Source organism: Arachis duranensis, chromosome 2 (assembly GCF_000817695.3).
Source record: "Arachis duranensis cultivar V14167 chromosome 2, aradu.V14167.gnm2.J7QH, whole genome shotgun sequence".
NCBI classification, from domain to species: domain Eukaryota; kingdom Viridiplantae; phylum Streptophyta; class Magnoliopsida; order Fabales; family Fabaceae; genus Arachis; species Arachis duranensis.
In genome coordinates, this window is record NC_029773.3 from 71,222,136 (window position 1) to 71,242,106 (window position 19,971).

Here is a 19,971-nt window from a genome sequence, read left to right on the forward strand (position 1 = left end):
CAGTAGTGAGAGCAGAGATCATCTTTCCCATGTATCTCAGAATGGATAGGCAGAAACGTTAAAGATGAAGAGAAGAGGATATGATGCATGTATAAGGAAATGGGTTACCTTTAACCTTTGCCTTAGCTTGATGTGGTTTGAAATGGTTGATTGGACTTCTGCCATTCAAGCTTAATCTTTCTCTCTCTTGCTTTTTTAGTGATTAGCTTAGGGAGGAAGCTCTCTCTTTTTTCTATGATTTCTGACCAAAACACAAAAGTGAACTTTGCTTTTGGTGTGAGAGCAATTTGGGGAAATTTTCTATTGACGGACTTGGATCGGATATCCATAAGGCAACCCGTTTGATTTCTTTGGCTTTGTTCCTTTTGGGCTTCATTTGTGTTATCATCCCACCAGCCTTGTTATTTTATTTTCATTCCATTTGGGATGCTGAATTGAATTTTGGCCTGCGACGTTTAATAAATAATTAGCAACATATAATTATTAATAATCAACACTAATTATTTACTTTGCCCAAAAATAATATTTGTCATTATTAATTAATTTAGTTAGTTTCTTAACTCAACAGGGTTGGATCAATAGAGCAAAGAGCTGGGCATATAGGTGGGTCAGAGGACGATGAAGTTCCTAATGTGGATAATGGGCTTAATAACCCCAGTTCAGTCCTAACTAAAGCGAAAATGGATAGTCGTTATGATAAACCCTATGAATATGCGAGTGAGGCTTTCAATAGTCTAATTTCTTTTAAAGATGAAGGAAGGACAACTCATGACTTATTTAATGAGGATACTGAGTATGAAAAAGTTACCTTTAAGGTTGGACAGTTGTTTCCAGTAATGAAATTGTTCAAAAAGATTTTGAGTTTTTGAGGGAAAGAATAGGTTATACATAAAAAATGAGAAGCATACATTGAGGACAACATGTTCAACTGAGGATTATCCATAGTTGATATTAACATCATGGAATAGTGCTAGTCGGTATTTATAAGTAAAGACCTTAATACATGAACATATATGTACTAGAGATTATAACAACAACATGGCTGATAGGGGATGGGTTGCATCTAAGCTCATTAAAAGTCTATTCATCCATCCTGACATGAAACCAAAATAGACAATGGATCACATGATAGAAGAGTATAATGTCTAGTTTAATTCAAAGATGATTGCCAGGATTTTGAAAGTTGCTAGAGAGGTGGTTGTTGATAATGAACGGCATAATATGGCAAAGTTAGAGATTATTTGTTAGAACTGCATAAGAGTAACCCTGGATCCGCAACATTGTTGGAAACAATTCTATAGCCTGAGTCTTTGCCACTATTTGATAGATTATATATAAGTTTAGATGTTTGTGTAAACCCCGTAAAATTAGCGAATAATTAATCAATAAATTAATTTTTAATAAAAGAAAGAGTAAAGTATCGTTTTTGTCCCCAACGTTTGGGGTAAGTTTCAAAGTTGTTCTTAATGGTTCAATCGTCCTATTTAACTCCCTAACGTTTCAAAATTAACTCAATGTTGTCCTGCCACTAGGGATCCGTTAACAGAATTGACGGCAGGACAAAATTGAGACAAACGTTACGACTTAAATAGGACAAAAACGTTGGCGGAAAAAAATGATACATAGAAATAAATTTTAGTTTTATCCTTCAATAATATCAATTTTTTACTGTACATAGTATTCAATTATTTTTTAATCACATCTAAATAAATTATACTTAATCACATTATAAGTTAATATAAAAATATAAAAAAATTAGAATGAAAGTAATGTGATTAAGTATAATTTACTTAGATGTGATTAAAAAATAATTGAATACTATGTACAGTAAAAATTGATATTATTGAAGGATAAAATTAAAATTTATTTCTATGTATCATTTTTGTCCCCAACATTTTCGTTCTATTTAAGTCCCTAACGTTTTAAAATCATCTCAATTTTGTCATGCCGTTAATTCTGTTAACAGATCCCTAACGGTAGGACAACATTGAGCCAATTTTGAAATGTTAGGGACTTAAATATGACGATTGAAATGTTAGGGACAACTTTGGGACTTACCCCAAACGTTGGAAACAAAAATAATACTTTACTCTAAAAGAAATTTGAAACGTAAATTTTATAGCAAAATAGGATAAAGCTAATTAAAACAAAAATTTTGACACTAATTTCAAAGAATTTAGCCCAAGATTAGATTGACTTGGCCGAACCAGTCGAACCGGGCCCGTGGGTCCAACCAATTCATAAAATAAAATAAGCTCAGCTCATTCTTCATCCTTCATCCTTCAAAGTGTTCCACGCTGAAGAACACAAAGGAAGGTGAGGAAGGGTTCCAAAACCCTTGAATTCAATTTAAGTCACTATATCTTCTCGCTCTGAGCTCCGATTGTCACACCGTTTACGGCCATGCATCCGCGGCGTCGAGTTCTATAAAGCTCAGTGACTAATTCGATAAGAAAGTCTCAATTTTGATTTCAGTTATTCCTTCTCCTATTTTTCGAAAATTAGATATGGTGGGTGTTGAGGTTTTAGTCTTTTGGTGTTATAGGATCCGATTAGCTTGAGGAAAATGCTCACTCTTGCTTATTTGACACTTGGTTATGGTAAGAATCATTAACACTAGTCAATTCTTTGATTTAATGTGTTGGAAATTAAGTTTTGGTATGTATATGTGATAATTGTGTTAGGTGTATGTATATGTGATATGAAGCAAAATTGAAAACATTAGAGGCTTGATTGGAAGCTTGGGAAGCTGAATTGTGGTGTGGAAGGCTTGTGAGCTTGCCTTGTGGAGTTGTCTTAAGTTATACGTGGAAATTGGCTAAGGTATGATTTAGGTTTCACGTATTTAATATATAATGTCTTGTGAAAACTTAGGATAGTGAACCATAGGATAGGTGGTGCACAGAAATTAACTCCACACAACTGAACCAGCAAGTGTATTGGGTCGTCCAAGTAATACCTGAGGTGAGTCAGGGTCGATCCCACGAGAATTGTTGGCTTGAATCAAGCTATGGACACCTTGTAGATCTTAGTCAGGCGATTAGAAGAGATTTGTGTTGTGAAAAATGCATAAAAAATAAATAAAGATAGATATACTCAGTAGTTGTGAATTCAATGATAAGAAGATGGTTAAGGCTTTGCAGATGCTTCATTCTTCTGGATTAACCTTTCCTACTGTCTTCTCCAACTGTGAGTGATTCCTTCCATGGTAGGCTGTATGTGATTAATGCCATTTTAATGGCCACCAATCTTACTCTCTCAAGCCGAACGCCAGGTTTAGTGTGCGCCCAGTCTGCATGAGGGTGAAGCTCCTGCAGTTCATCCCCTTGATGATCCTACTCAAAATGCCATAGATAAGGTCGAACCTTCCAGACAAAGAATGATGTGCCTTTGTTGTCTAATCTCCCCGTACCTCGGCTGAATTGGTGTCTCGAGAAGTCCCCAATGGAGTCGTGGATTAGCCGCCGTATAAGAGATGTATAATCTAGCTTGTGGTTCAGTGATCTTTGGTTAAAGACTCACACTGAACCCATGTAGAATGAGAATAACTTGTTACGGTTCAAACCATTCATAAGGTTGAAGAATGAAGATACATCTTAGAATAGAGTCACACACAAATTGAAAGAGAACAGTAGTACTTTTATTAATCCATGGAAATCAGCAGAGCTCCTAACCTTAACCTAGGAGGTTTAGTGACTCATGCTGATAGAAAGGTACAATGAAAACATAAAAGTGGGTAAAAGTCTTTAATAATGGTGATCTTTGTTCTATATATACTACTCTAATAACTAAGGATTATATAAGAAGGGTAAAATAGTATTTTAGTGTAAAAATCCACCTCTGGGGCCCACTTGGTGAGTGTTTGGGATGAGCTTGAGTGTCTCCCATGATCTAGGGACCCTTATGGGCATTGAACGCCAGCCATCCCTTTATGGGCATTGAACGCCAGGAATGGGGCAAGTGGCTGGAGTTAAACTCCAGTTTTGGGCCTTCATTTTCGAAACAAAGTATGAACTATTATATATTTTTGGAAAGCCCTAGATGTTATCTTTCCATAGCCATTGAGAGTGCGCCTTTTGGACTTTTGTAGCTCCAGAAAAGCTCTTTCGAGTGCATAGAGGTCAGATCCTGACAGCATCTGCAATGCTTTCTCTGTCTCTGAATAAGGCTTTTGCTCAAGCTCCTCAATTTCAGTCAGAAAATACCTGAAATCACCATAAATCACACAAACTCAAAGTGGAATCCAAAAATGTGAATTTAGCACTAAAACCTATGAATATAATGAAACTTGAATAAAACATAATTAAAACTATATGAAAATAATGCCAAAAAGCGTATAAAGTATCTGTTCATCAATAGGTTGGAAGGATTAAGTATGTTGAATGCTTAGCACTTGTGATAATGATTGATGATATGGAATGAGCATGTGTTGGTGATCATTTTTATGATGGGAATAGAATGCTAAAAGGGTGATTTAATAATGATTGTTATGTTGATGATGTTGATTATGCATATAGGATGAATTGTTAATAACCTTATTGATGAAAGTGAAAAATTTAGGTGTGAAGTTGTGTAATATTAAAGCATGATTGATTGTGGTATAATAAGGGGATTGTAGTGCTGTCTTGGTATGCTATGATATGTTGTTGTGTTGAAAATATGTATAAGAGGTTGGATTTGAGTTTGGTTTTTAATGAAACTTGAGGTTTGAGGTTTTTGTGTAAAATTGATTTTAGCCGAACTTTGACGAGCAATAACTCAGCTTCTGATCCCCTAAATTGTTTCAAATTTGTTTTATATAAAAATTGGTCTGTGAAGTTTACGCCGTTCGAAAAATGGATGAAAAATGTTTTAAAACAAAAAAGTTATGCGCGTCGGAAGTTCGGTAGTAAACCTGAAATTCTGCAGACTTAGCCATTTCTGACCAAACTGCAGTGTATGCGTACGCATACCCTTCACCCACGAAGGGTCATTTCTGTCTAACATAGATGTGTACGTGGACAAGGCTATGCATATGAGAACCTCATCATACGCGGCCATTCATTTCTGTTTGGCGCATGTGCATGGGCCAAAATGCACACCCACGAGTACGCGTAGCCCACGCGTATGCGTGTTTTGTGTTTTAAAGTTCAAACTTCAACCTCTAAACCTCTATTTTCATTCTTTTAACCCTAGATCATAGTGGTAAGCCTAGTAATAAGATGAAGCTAGGAAGTGGAGGTAATTTGGAGGCGAAGCAAGGTTGGAAAATTGATGAATTATATATGAAAATGTGAATACTTAGAGTGTATATGGTGCCATGACTTTAATTATATGATTATGCAATGACTGTTTATTGGCTTATACACTCAATTATCTGAGATACGAGTTTTCCTAGATAAAGTACCGTGGCTTGCCATCACGTGTTTCAGGTTGAGACTCAATACTCTGTTGACCCTACATCGTAAGGGTGACTAAGCACTTATATATTCCCGAGAAGGTTAACCCCCATTGAGTAAAGTTTTATATATATGTATATGAATTATGAATGAGAAGAGAAAAAGCCATGCATAAACTCATGGGGATGCGCGATAGAAAACAGTCCACGGTTTAGTAGCCGGACTTGTCGGGTTGGCTTGATAACCGACAGATGAGACTCATCAGCCATAGGACAGGAATACATCATGTGCATATTGTTTGCTTTGATTGTTGTGCATTAATTGGGAGTGCCTAAGTGAATTTACTATATTAGTTGTTATATTCGCTAATTGCAGTATTTGTATACTAGCTATGTTTGCCCTTGCTTGCTTGTTTGTTTGTGCAGTATCACTGGTGTTGGAGGATCGGAGGAAAGGCGGGGAAGTTGGGAAGTTTAGTCAAGTTTAAGGTTTGGTTTAGTTAGAATCTTAGAAGACTACCCGTTTATAGTTTCTATTTTAGTCCTTTAAGTTTTATAATCTAAGTGTCGGCGTTCTAGGATTGCTTCTAGCATTCCTAGGACCTTATATCTTATGTGCGTGGCACCTTTGTCATGCTGAGAGCCCCGATTCTCATTCCATACAATATTGTTGTTTTTCAGATGCAGGTCAAGTGCACCTCGCTAGGCGTCTGGAGCTTTTGCAACGAAGTGAATTCATTTTGGGATTTTACTTTTGATCTGTTACTATATATGTATAGACTCTTCTCATGTATGTATATACTTTACTGTTGCGCCTCTTAGAGATTTATGGAGAACTACGGTTTTAAACATGTATTCTGGATTATGGATTGTATATTTTGTATGTAAATATTCTCCGGCCAACCTTAACTTTGCAGGGTGAGTTAGGAGCTTATTATTTTATACTCTTGACCCTCTATTCCTATCTTCTGTTAAATTATACTTATAAACTTTAGTTTTCTTCGCACACAAGTAATCCTGTTTCCGGAGCGTTACGCTTTTTATTTTGCGTAAAGCTTTGAGTGGTAGGATGTTACAGTTTACAAGATGAATTTTAAGCAGGATTGTAGGTCTCTAATTGGTCTAATTGACTCGTCTTAAAAGGATATTATGGAGGTCACCTTCTTAGTATAGTGAAAAAAGATGCCAATAACCACTTTTTTATTATAGCATATGGTGTTGTCTCTAATGAGTGTAATGATACATGAAAGTGGTTCTTAACTTTTTTACAAGAGAATTTAAAAGAGGTCATTCAGCATAAATGGAATTTCATAAGTGATCAGAGAAAGATAATTTATACAACTAAAATCATTTTTATTATAGACTCATTATTCCATTCACATAATCCTCTTTCTTATTCCATTCTTTTTTTTTGGGTCTTCATCTACTTTTTTTTATGTTCTTCTTTTATATCTCTAATTCTCTATATCTTTCTATCACTTATTAAATCAATTATATATTGAAATACTTTTATTTATCTTTTGTCTTTACTAAAATTGCAAGAAGTTAAAGACCCATGATTGAGCATTTCAAAAGAATTACAAGTTATCATAAAAAAATTTCATTTTCATGGAAAACTCTAAAAAAAAAGTGGTTACAACTTTATAACATTTTTATTTACACTGGATTATGTCAAGGAAGATTGAAAGAAGAAGATGGACTATATGTTTTTTTTGCAATCATATGATTTATATGGATAATAAGAAATGAAATGATTTTTAAGGAGAAAAAAAAGTATGTTTTAGTGAATCTTTGGATAAAAATAAATTGTTTTATCATTTATGCGATTTAGAAGGTGTTTTGAGAGTTACCTAAAATTAGTGATTTGGACCTGAACGTGAAGTTCAAGCTCCTTTGTATTATGATGTTAACGTCTCCTCCAGTGTGGTGAAGTCATCCGAGCTCTTCAGAAAAAATGGGGGTTAACATCTGCAAAAGACTCCAATGCTAAAGTTAGGAAAGATTTTAGACAGGTTTTTTAGTATATTAGAGTTGAGAAATACTTGAACTTCGTAGGGTATTTATATAGCAGAAAATATAAGTGTTATCTTTCTATAACTTATCCATCTGTAACTTGATGGGTGGTTATTTTATCCCTTCTATCTAGGAGTTGTTGGGATCTCATATTTAAATACATGAACATGTTTGTAGAAGTAGTTAAGATTTTGCCAGCTAAATCGTACAAATGAGGTTGGGTGTGTAGATATAATGGTTTTGGACTCTGAAATAGACTTAGTTATTTTAGACCTGATTTTAAATTTCGAACCAAGATATGAACAGAAGGAATGATGATAAAGAAAGAAAAAAATTAGTCTTGATTTATATAGTTTAGTATTCACCAGAGAATACTGTACTTTGACTTATAATTTAATCTCACTTTTAGTAACAAACTTAAATAAAGAAGTCATCATATGCATATTTTCATTTTTGAAATAATAAATTTAATTTTTTATTTATAATATTATTTAATTAATATATACTATTAATTATTTGTTTTAAAAATATTTTTTAGATAAATATTTGTTTTACTGTTTGTCTTTAATCTCAAATTTTTTTGTATCCTAATTTGGCTTTTTTTTTCCAAATGCAAGCAAATAACAATATTTGTAAGGTAGAAACAGTGCATATATATTTGTATTTATTTAAAAAAAATAATTGTTGATTGATTTTATATAGGTTGTGAATCAAGATATTGTAACATTTGATTTTACTAGAATTATTTTGATATTTTTCTATCAATACTTAATTTGTTATTTTTTAAAATTTAAAATAATAAATCATATTACTTTCTTATCTATATGTAAAATTATTTTTACTTCAGGTTCTTTACATATTCAATTATAACTTTATTATTTTTATACTTTAGGATATGCTTGAGGATAATAATTTATTTTTTCTTTGTGACATAACATACTTATGAATAAATAAGTTCAATTTTTTTGTGACTAAATAAGTTTAATTCAAAAGAGTAGTTCTTGATTACTTACTTGTATTTCATCTCTTTAATTTTTATTTAATTGTCTTTAATATTATTTATTTATTTATTTGAGAATTCTCTTTAAAAACTATCAATTTAGTATCTAAATTATTTTCTAATTTTATCTTTAAATATATTTTTAAATTACAACAGTTATATTTTCGCTCAACTCTATTCAATTCAGAAGAAACAACTCAACAAATATCTAAATTTTTCTTCGTCTTTCTTTTTACTATTTTAACTCTTAATATTCATAATTATTTTTTCTTTTATTTTATTCTTTCTTAATTATTCATTGACTATCCCGATATTTATACTTCTCTTATTTATGTTGATATTATTTTTTTAATAGAAATAGATAATATTTTATATACTTGTTGATTCACATAAGATTTTTGAATTTTTTAGTTGTTTTTAAAATGTTGTTCACTTTTAAGCATAACCAAAATTAATAATTTAATATATATTGATAAATTATTTTTGTTTTATTCATTAAAATTTCAATGTTATCGTCATTATTTGTCTATTCAATCAATTATAAATTTACAAAAAAAAATTATTTTTCTAAAATCTTAGGAAATATGGATGCGATGACCTTTCGATTACATTGCTTATGTTGTGAAATAAATAACTAAGGAAGATATAATAAATATAAAATAAATAAGTATAAATAGAAGACTCTAGTATTGATATTCGCCAACATAATTATCTCACTATAATAAAAGTAATTTATATATATGCTAGTATATTGCCACTTAAAAACTCACAGAGAGAAATAAGAAAGGGAGAGAGTTTTATATCGCAGAGAAAGAGAGGAGAATATTTGTTATTCTTATTATTGCCTATTGCCTGAGGATTTGTCCTCTATTTATACATACAAAATTTTTTTGTTTTCAACTCTCATTAAATTCATTCTCTCTTGAGAATGGATATCCACGTTGATCCTTATCATAATACTCTCCCTTGGATGTCTATTTAGGATTATGCCTCATTAAAATCTTACTAAAGAAAAATCTATTGGAAAAAAACTTTAGTGAAGGAAAAAGAGTACAATATCCTTTGTGATAGGGACTGCCTCGTTAAAAACCTTGTCAAGAAAAATCCAATGGAAAAAACCTGACCAAGGAAAAAAGAGTACAATCTCCCCCTCTTGTCGACATCATTTAACATCTCAAAATCGGCGCATCCCAATCTGATGTACTAGTTTTTCAAAGGAGGATTTTAGAAGTGACTTTGTAAACAAGTCTGCCAAATTATATCTTGAGCGGATCTGTTAGACATCAATTATCTCTTGATTTTGAAGATCATAAGTGAAGAAGAATTTAGGAGAAATATGTTTTGTTCTATCACTTTTGACGTATCCACCTTTAAGTTGAGTAATGCATGCTGTATTATCTTCAAACAGAACAGTTGGAGCTATCTTCTGATCAATCAGTCCACATGATGACAGAATATATTGGATCAGACTCCTGAGCTAAAAATACTCATGACTTGTTTCATGAATCACTAGTATTTCAGCATGATTAAAGGATGTTTCTATAATCATTTGTTTCGTGGACCTCCATGATACAGATGTACCACCATATGTGAACATATATCCTGTTTGAGATCTTCCTTTGTGTGGGTCGGATAAGTATCTTGCATTTACATAGCCAACTAATTGTGACTTGGATCCATAGGGATAAAACAATCCCATATCAACTGTTCCATGAAGATATCGAAAGATTTGTTTGATTCCATTCCAGTGTCTTCTAGTTGGAGAGAAAATATATCTTGCTAGTAAATTCACAGTAAATGATATAACAGGTCGTGTATTATTAGCAAGATACATTAGTACTCCAATGGCACTAAGATATGGTACTTTAGAACCAAGGATATCTTCATTTTCTTTCTTAAGACAGAATTGATCCTTTTTCACATCTAAAGACCTTACGATCATTGGGGTACTTAATGGATGCGACTTATCCATATAAAATATCTTCAAGATATTTTCTGTGTATGTTGTTTGGTGAATAAAGATCCCATTTTTTGTATGTTCGATCTACAGGTCAAGACAAAATTTAGTCTTTCCAAGATCTTTCATTTCAAACTCTTCTTTTAGAGCTTTTATAGTTGTTGGAATCTCTTCAAGGGTTCCAATGATATTTAAATCATCAACATATACAGCAATTATAATGAATCCATATGCAAATTTCTTTATAAAAATAAACAGACAGATATCATCATTCTTGAATCCATTTTTGGCCAGATACGCAATAAGACGATTATACCACATTTGTCCAGATTGTTTTAGACCATATAAAGATCTTTGCAATATGACTGAGTATAAATATCTTTGCAATTTGACAAAAATTATTAATACCTGTCAAGGTAATTCGTCTACTCCATCAACATAAATTTAGTAGAAATATAAAAATTTATATTTTAAAATTTAAAATTTAAATTCAATTCTACTTTAATTTAAAAAAAATAAGAGATAATCTTAAAAAAAGTCTTTTACAATTATAGAAAAGAATATATTTTTTTTAAATACAATAGAAAAGCAATTGAATAGACAATAATCATTAATAGATATAAATTTGTTAATAAATTCTAATTTATTCTCTCTTTTTGTTTTTGCTTTTATTCATGTTTATTATATAAATCAACATTATACTTCGAACATTTTCTTTATCTCCTCTCACGTAATTATATGCCTTTCACTCTTTTTTCTCTATCTTTGTTAATATTTTGCATAATTATTTAAAAAATTTAGTTGATGGCCACAATTTTTTATTTTAGTTTGTTACACAATTTGCTCACTATATGTTCCTAAAATATTATAATGTATGACTTTTATAATTTTTATAATTTTTTAAGGTTTTTTATTTTATTTTTAATCTAATTGTGTTTATATACTGTCTTTGTATTTATATATCATCACCTTTTTTTTAACAATTTATACCTTTTAAAACTTTTTATGTTATAATAATAATATTAAAAATACATAATGTCATGATTTATGAAAAAAAATAGATATTTTTCAATTATTAAAATATTATATTTATATTTAGGTAAATGCTACCTACCTTCTTTAAAGTAACATATAAGTTACATTTTCTATGTGTCACATTCTAATTCGATATTTATTTTAATACATTTGTTATATATTTATTAAAATGTTAATTTAAAATTTTTCTTATATTAACTAAATTTTAAAATAAAATATTGATGTGACAAATTAAAAATAAAAATACAAGTTAGTGTTGAAAATTTTTAATTTAAAAAATTTATCGTGTCAAATAGATTTTTAAATTTAGAAATTTATTCTATACAATTTGATTTCAAATTATATGAAAAAAAGGAAAAAATTGAAACACTTTATATCTTATTTTTAAAAAATTAATATAGCTAGTTTACAATTATTTTTTATGAAGGTCTGTGAAGGTTGTGGTAGGCTTAGAGAAGGGGGGGTTGAATCTATGCCTTCCTTTTAAGTTGCTGTTATGACCCTTTTTAAACAAAATTACAATTCTGATTCTGTTTGAACTCAGCAGCGGAAATTTATGACACAATTTATTTTTGTCTCATGAATATCAGAAAACAGAACTCAGCAGAAAAGAGAAAAGCTAACACCAGCATGTATCCTGGTTTGGTTGCCTTGTGCTATGCAACCTACATCCAGTCTCCTCCACAATTATGGAAGAATTTCACTATAGTTAACAGTATTACATACACCAATTTCACAGGATTGACCCAATCCTTTCACACTCAAGTTCTAACCTAACTTGACATTGGTTATGCTAATACCTAACTATTCCTCTTAGTGCTGACCCAACTAAGAAAGGGATACCAAAACAGGTACAAGATACAAGACACTTAACCAACCTAAAGAAATCAGAAAATAACTCTAGGCTTTTCTCTTAAGTGTCTCTTTCAGCCTTTTTCCACTCATGGCTATTTCTTAAGCTTTCTCACAATGCCTTTTCTCTCAAGAAATTACAGAAAGATAAACTTAGAAAAGTACATTACAATCAGTAAAACATGAAGGAGATTGACTTCATCAGCAGCCTCTTAGCTATGTGCAAAACCAGATTCGCAAACCTTAGATACAGTTCTTCAGTATTGGCTGAATGCTTCTTTGAAAGAAAGCATTATCCAAGTAGAGGAACTTCTTAACAGAACATTGTTCTCACTCTCTAGTTTTCTCTCCTTCCCTATGAATGAACAGCAAGCTTCTTTTTATCTTCTTGCATGTTGCTTAGTTCTTCTTCCAAGGTCAACACCTTGAGCCTTGAGCTTCACCAACCCACAGATTCACTTTTTCACCTTAATCCCCAGAGTAGAAACTTTCCCTCTGACTTCCTCATCTTGACCGAAAGCCAGACCGTCGATGTAAAGCAGAATAGGGTAGAGAACAACTTTCCTTTGAATGCCATTTTCAGATAGAGCAGAGAGTTGGGAAGAAGAGAAGAAGATCTGATGCATGCAAGATGAAATGGGTTACTTTTAACCTAAGCTTGATTTGGTTTGAATTGGGTGATTTGATATCTGCCTTTCTTGCCTAACCTTCTCTTTCTTTCCTCTTCTTTGAATAGCTTAGGAGCTAAGCACTTTCTCTTGCTTCTGTGATTTGACATGGTCAGAGAGAAAAGAACGTTGCTTTGGTAAAAGCTAGTGAGAGGGAATGAAGGCTTCAATCTTGTATGAGAAGCTTGGATCAACTTTGAATTGATGGAACAGGCTTGGATCGGGTTTGATTAGCTTGGCCCCGTTGGTTCCTTTGGCTTCTTTCTTTGCTTTTTCTTGGGCTCTTAATTTTGCTTTCAGCCCACCATCTTTGTTGTTTGCTTTATATTCCATTTGGGCTATTAACATTTGGCCTGCAACAATAAATAATTAGTTAATATGTAGATATAAATGATCAACACTTAATTATTTATTTTGCCCAAAAATAATGTTTGTCATCACTAATTAATTTAGTTAATTTCTTAACTCAACAATCTCCCCCTTGATGACAAACATGATTTAAGCAATAAGCAAAAGAAATGAGTTTGAGTAAAATTTAGAAACTCCCTTTGAATGATGTCATTTGCTTTTATGTTGCTCCCCCTTTCCTTTTCAAAAATTGCTCCCCCTGGATTTATGCTCTTCTCTTCTTTCCTATTTACATATGCTTATATGGAACCAAAATAGAGCAACATATATAGAGCTTTAACACATCAGAGTCAGGGTCAAGATAGCAACATATCATAAAGCAAGTTTCCAACAACAGTTCACAATATTTGCAAACATTTGCAAATCAAGCTTATTAAAATCTGCAGCAGTCAAACAAAGTCCACAAAAAATAGTAATCAAAGGCAACTTTAGTCAGAATAGCATGCTCCTATTACTCCCCCTTTTGTCATCAAGGGTTGATAATAAGCAAGATCCACAAAAACATCACTATAAACCCTGCAAGAAAGATCAGTGCACAGTCCAAATTACTAACTAAACTACCAAAAGTGCAGCAGTATCCAAAGTTTATACAGTCATCCAAGACAACAGAAATAAGGCCAGCAATAGCAAAAGAAAACAGAGTTCATGAGAGAAAACAGAGCAGCATCAATAGTTTTCATGAGACAAATTCTAGGCATCAGAACCATCCCCCTCCGAAGCAGCTTCCTCGTCAACATCAGTGGCAATGTCTTCATCATTATGAAGGTTATCAATGAAGGTCATGAGCACAGCCACCCTATCTCTTGATTTCTTCAGGAAGTTCTCATGCTTGCTAGCTAGCTTCCTTTGTTCCTTGCTCATGGCAATCAAATGATTTGATTGGGAAACAAACTCTTAAGCAACATCCTTGACCATATTCAGCAGAGCAGATTTCTTCCCAGTGGAAATGGAAGTACCCTCAGTGGAAGGAGGAGGAGAGTCATCTGGGATGTACTCTTCATCATCATCATCTAGAACCACTCTCTCAGATCAAGTTGGTCCTTTTTGCTGTTTCACTGAACCACCTCCCTTTAGATATGAATGTCTATTTTCATATTTCTCATTGGTCAAGTCAATTCCAAAATACTCAAAAATACAAGTTAGAAACATGCCATAAGGAAGTGCTTTGTCTTTTTCACTCCTAACAGAATCAAACATGTATCTAACCATCAAATATGCAAATGAAAGTTCAATTTTGATGAGAATGGCATATAAAACAAGAGTGTCAGTGTATGAAATCCTTTGATATGAACCACTTTGAGGAAGTATGATGTGGTTGACCATTCGGTGCAACTGAGCACGTTCATATCCTAGGGCTTTGTGAGTGGGTGTAATGCCATCAATTAAGGAGACATGTTCACAGATACTAGCCAGGGCATCATTGTATGAAACACCAACTCCTTCATCCCACTTAACTGACGTGTAGGCACAAGGCCCAACATCAGTATACTTCAAAGCTTCACTGATGGTCTCATTGTTTAAAATGATATCTCGTCCATTGACATACGAATGAGCAGTGCCTTTCAAGTTATCAACAAAAGGAAAACCTTTTCTTTTCAAAGATTGCAGATCAGCCAGAAAAGATGGACACAGGGTACGATACTGGATAACCCCTTCATAAAAATCATTGTTCATGGAAGATTTGAATCTATAAGGGTTATAGTTCGAATGAGAGGTCAAAAAGTGAGCTTTGTGATCAAACGGCCCAATGTCAGGTTCACTAACTGATTTGAGAGGAACTCGAGTTTTACCTCTCTGTGAGCGCACAGGAACTGACCTTGCCCTGGGTTGTGGTGGCTCGGGAACAGGTTCCTCTGTCACCGGACACTTCCCTTTGGATGAGGATGGCTTTGAAGAGCCAGGTTTTGAAGAGGGAGGTTTGGAAGGCGTCGCCTTTGGTGGTGGTGTCGGTTTGGCAGAGGCAGGATACCTTGGAGTGGTCTTGGTACGAGCCATGGGATCAGTTCGAGGAGGAGAGGTAAGAGGAGAAGGTGAAGGAGTAAAAGTGGTGTCTTGAGAATGAGTTGATGGTCTTGGATATCCTGGAAGTTTATGGATTTTCTCACGCGGTGCTCTTTTAGCAATGACTTTCTTCCTCATTTTGGTTAAATTGATGCTTTTGATGGAAGAGAGATAGTGGAGTGAGAGGGAAGAAACCGAAGGGTTTGAGGAGAAGTTATGGAGGGAAGAGAGGGAGTGTTGGTAACCGTACCCAAAAGTAGTTTTCCAAAATCATGTAACTGCATCACCTTTTTGAAATGACATGAAAAGACCTGACCTCATAAATTTAAGATTTGATTTGATTTGAAAATAAAACAGGAAATGAATTTTAAATTTTGAAAAACCAAAAAATAAACTGAAAAATCTTTTTTGGATTATAAACATTAAATAAAAAATTATTAAAAAATAAACACACAGCCCATCACCCAAAAATATAACATTCACATATGGGCCCAGAGATAGTTGGATTTAAGGAAACACAATGGACCACTCTAGATCTGATTTTGAGGTTGGCCCATATTATCTTTCATTTGAAATAAGCCCAGAACACGCTGGCTTGATGGAGACGTTCATCACCTGTCCAGAATTGTCTCATACCTGTTTATGAGACAAAAATCTCCAGCAAATATATCAGCAATTTTCAAATAAAGAATCATAACTTAAAATTCCTAAACAAGTCCTAAGCATACAGAATCTATCCTCAGCTAATGGTTTTGTAAAAATATCTGTTAATTGCTCCTTAGATTTAACAAATTGAATACTAATATCCCCTTTTTGGACATGTTCTCTTATTGAGTGAAATTTCACTTCAATATGCTTAGTCCTAGAGTGCAAAACAGGATTTTTAGAAATATTGATGGCACTCATATTATTACACATCAAGGGAATATTTTCAGCCTTCAATTTATAATCAGCAAGCTGTGTTTTTAACCATAAAAACTGAGAACAGCAAGAAGAAGCAGCTATATACTCAGCCTCTGCAGTGGATAAGGCCACTATTGGTTGCTTTTTACTTGACCAAACATTTAAGGACTTCCCAAGAAAACAACATAGGCCTGGAGTGCTCCTTCTATCAACTCTATCACCAGCAAAATCTGCATCACAATAACCAACTACAGAAAAATCATCAATCTTAGGATACCAAAGACCAAAATTAGATGTGCCATGAACATATCTAATGATCCTTTTGACTGCAGAAAGATGTGACTCTTTAGGTTTGGATTGGAACCTAGAACACAATCCAACACTTTGCACAATATCGGGTCTAGAGGAAGTTAAGTACATAAGAGAACCAATCATTCCTCTATACCTAGTCGCATCAACATCTTTCTCAGTTTGTCCCTTATCTAACTTAGAACTAGGATGCATGGGTGTTCCTATGGGTTTGGCATTTTTCATACCAAATTTCTTAACTAATTCCTTGGCATACTTTTCTTGATGAATGAAAATACCTTTTTCAGTTGTTTAATTTGCAGCCCAAGAAAGAAATTAAGTTCACCCATCATACTCATGTCAAATTCACTTGTCATAAGTTTTCCAAATTCAGAACAAAGGGATTCATTTACTGATCCAAAAATAATGTCATCAACATATATTCATGAACAGAGTTGTGTCAGTGGTGCCTCTTTGAAAATCATTTTTCAAAAGAAAAGAGCTAAGTCTCTCATACCAAGCTCTAGGAGCTTGTCTTAAACCATAGAAAGCTTTAGATAATTTGAAAACATGGTCAAAATGCTCTTTATTTTCAAAGCCAGGAGGCTGCTCCACATACACTTTTCTATCTATCACTCCATTTAAAAATGCACATTTCACATCCATTTGATATAATTTAAAACCACAAAATGCAGCATAAGCTAAGAGAAGTCTTATGGCTTCCATTCGGGCAACAGGGGCGAAGGATTCATCAAAGTCTATTCCTTCTTCTTGGTCATATCCTTGAGCCACTAGCCTTGCCTTGTTTCTTGCAATGCTACCATCTTCTCCCAGCTTGTTCCAAAATATCCACTTGGTGCCGGTCACTTTCTTTCCACTTGGCCTTGGAACCAAAGTCCATACTTGGTTCTTTTCAAACTCAAGAAGCTCATCCTCCATAGCTTTAACCCAAGAAGGGTACTAAGTGCTTCCTTGATGTTTTGAAGCTCTATTTGTGATAGAAGGGCAATGTTGGATCCTTCATTTGCCTTTCTAGTGGAAGACCTTGTTTGTACTCCATGAGAGACGTCCCCAATGACAAATTCCTCAGGATAATTCTTCAAGAATCTCCACTCACGAGGTCTGGTGGACTTGGAGGCAGAATCAGTCACCAAGGGATTTTGAGCACTGCTGGCTGCAGAATTTCCTTCAGATTCATGAGACAAAATGGAATTGTCTTTTGAATTTTCAGCATTTGCAATTTCTGGTTCAGCTTGTCCAGAATTTTCTTTTCCATGATTTTGAGCAGATTCATCCTTCTTTTGAGATTGATTTCCTGTATCACAATCTTCCAAAATATTTTGTACCAAGTTAGTATCACAAAATGTAACATGTATGGACTCCTCAATAATTCTAGCATCTTGATGATAAACCCTATATGCTTTACTAGTTGTGGAATATCCTACAAACAAACACTCATAAGCCTTTGGATCAAATTGACCCAAATTTTCTTTGTTATTTAAAACAAAACATTTGCATCCAAAGATGTGCAAGTAATCTAAGTTTAGTGGGTAGCCTTTCCAAAGTTCATAAGGGGGTTTTCTTCAAAAATTTCCTTATGATTGTTCTATTCAAAATGTGGCAAACCGTATTGACCGCTTTAGCCCAAAGGAATTTTGGAACATTACTCTCACAAAGCATAGCTCTAGTCATCTCTTGTATGCTTCTATTTCTTCTTTCCACAACACCATTTTGTTGTGGTGTTCTTGGACAAGAGAAGTTGTGAGATATTCCAAATTTCTCACAAAAGGATTCAAACAAATTATTTTCAAATTCAGTTCCATGATCACTTCTTATAGAAGAAATTTTTAAATCCTTTTCATTTTGAATTTTCTTGCAAAAAGGTTCAAAGGCCGAAAAGGCTTCATTTTTGTGTGCAAGAAATAAAACCCAACCAAACCTAGTATAGTCATCCACAATTACTAAACCATAATGTTTACCACCTAGGCTTTGAGTTCTTGTTGGACCAAATAAATCAATGTGTAGCAACTCAAGTGGTCTTTTAGTAGAGATGTCTTCTTTTGGTTTAAAAGAACTTTTTGTTTGTTTTCCCATTTAGCAAGCATCACAAGTAATGTCTTTATCAAACTTTATCAAAAGAAGACCTCTTACTAATTCTTTCTTTACAAGTTTGTTTATTTGAAACATACTTGCATGGCCCAATCTCTTGTGCCATAACCACTTTTCAGATTCTTTAGAGTGAAGACAAGCTACATTTTGGTCCTTTAGTTCATCAGGAGTAAGTCCATACATATTATTGAAACGCTTGGCAACAAACATCACTTCATTTGTCTTTTCATTAACAACACAGCATTCAAGCCTTTTGAAAACAACTAAATATCCTAAATCACACAGCTGACTTATACTCAAAAGATTGTGCTTTAAACCACATACCAAAAGTACATCATCAATGAAAGTATATTGTTCATTACCTACTTTTCCAACAGCAATGATTTTACCTTTACCATCGTCTCCAAAGGTCACAAAACCTCCATCATACTTATTTAGTTTGATGAAGTAGGTTGACCTTCCAGTCATGTGCCTTGAACATCCACTATCCATGTACCACATGTCCTTTTTGTTCTTGGATGCTAAATCTGCATGATGAGTTTCAAGTAGCCTTAGGTATCCAAATTAATTTGGATCCTTTGAAGTTAATCCATCTTGGTTGCCCAAGTGCATTGAAATCACAAACAACATTGTAGACTTTGTTTCCTACAACTCTCTTTTCGATGAAGCATTTTGCATGTGAGTGACCAAATTTCTTGCAATTAACACAATGATTTTCTGGTGTGTGTTGTTGAAACTGAGGTAAGTTATATTGCTTGAAATGATTAAAGTGTTGAAATTTTCTGGTTTTTGGAGGAGATGCATTTCTTTTGACAAACTGATTTTTATTAAAGTTATTCCTCTTTGCAAAAACATTTTCACCAGAATTTTTTTGAACATTTTTACTTTTCGAAAATGAGGTTTTGTTGTAAAAAAATGGTTTCTTGAAAGCAGCCTCATTTTTCGAAATGTAACCCAAACCTGGCCGGTTTAAACTCGGACCAGTTCTTGGTAAAAGCTCAGTTTCACTTGTGTTTGCTTCATCAAATTTTTCACAAGTTGAAACATATCCGATACCTGATTTGCTTGGTGTGGATTTGGTATTTGATGAAGAAGCCACAAATTTTATGGAGGAAGTATTAGAAACTGCATCTTCCTTGGCTATGTAGCCTAAACCAGATTTTTCAAACAATGGTCTTTGACTTGCAAGTAATTTGTCCAAGTTTTTGGAACCTTGAGCAAATTTTGCTAAGTCACCATTCAGCCTTTTAATCTTATCATTTAGTCTTTCATTTTCAACAATTAACTCATGAGAAGGATCCACAATGTGCTTTCCTTTTAATTTTTCAAGTTCAGATTTTAGAAATCTGTTTTCTTCAAT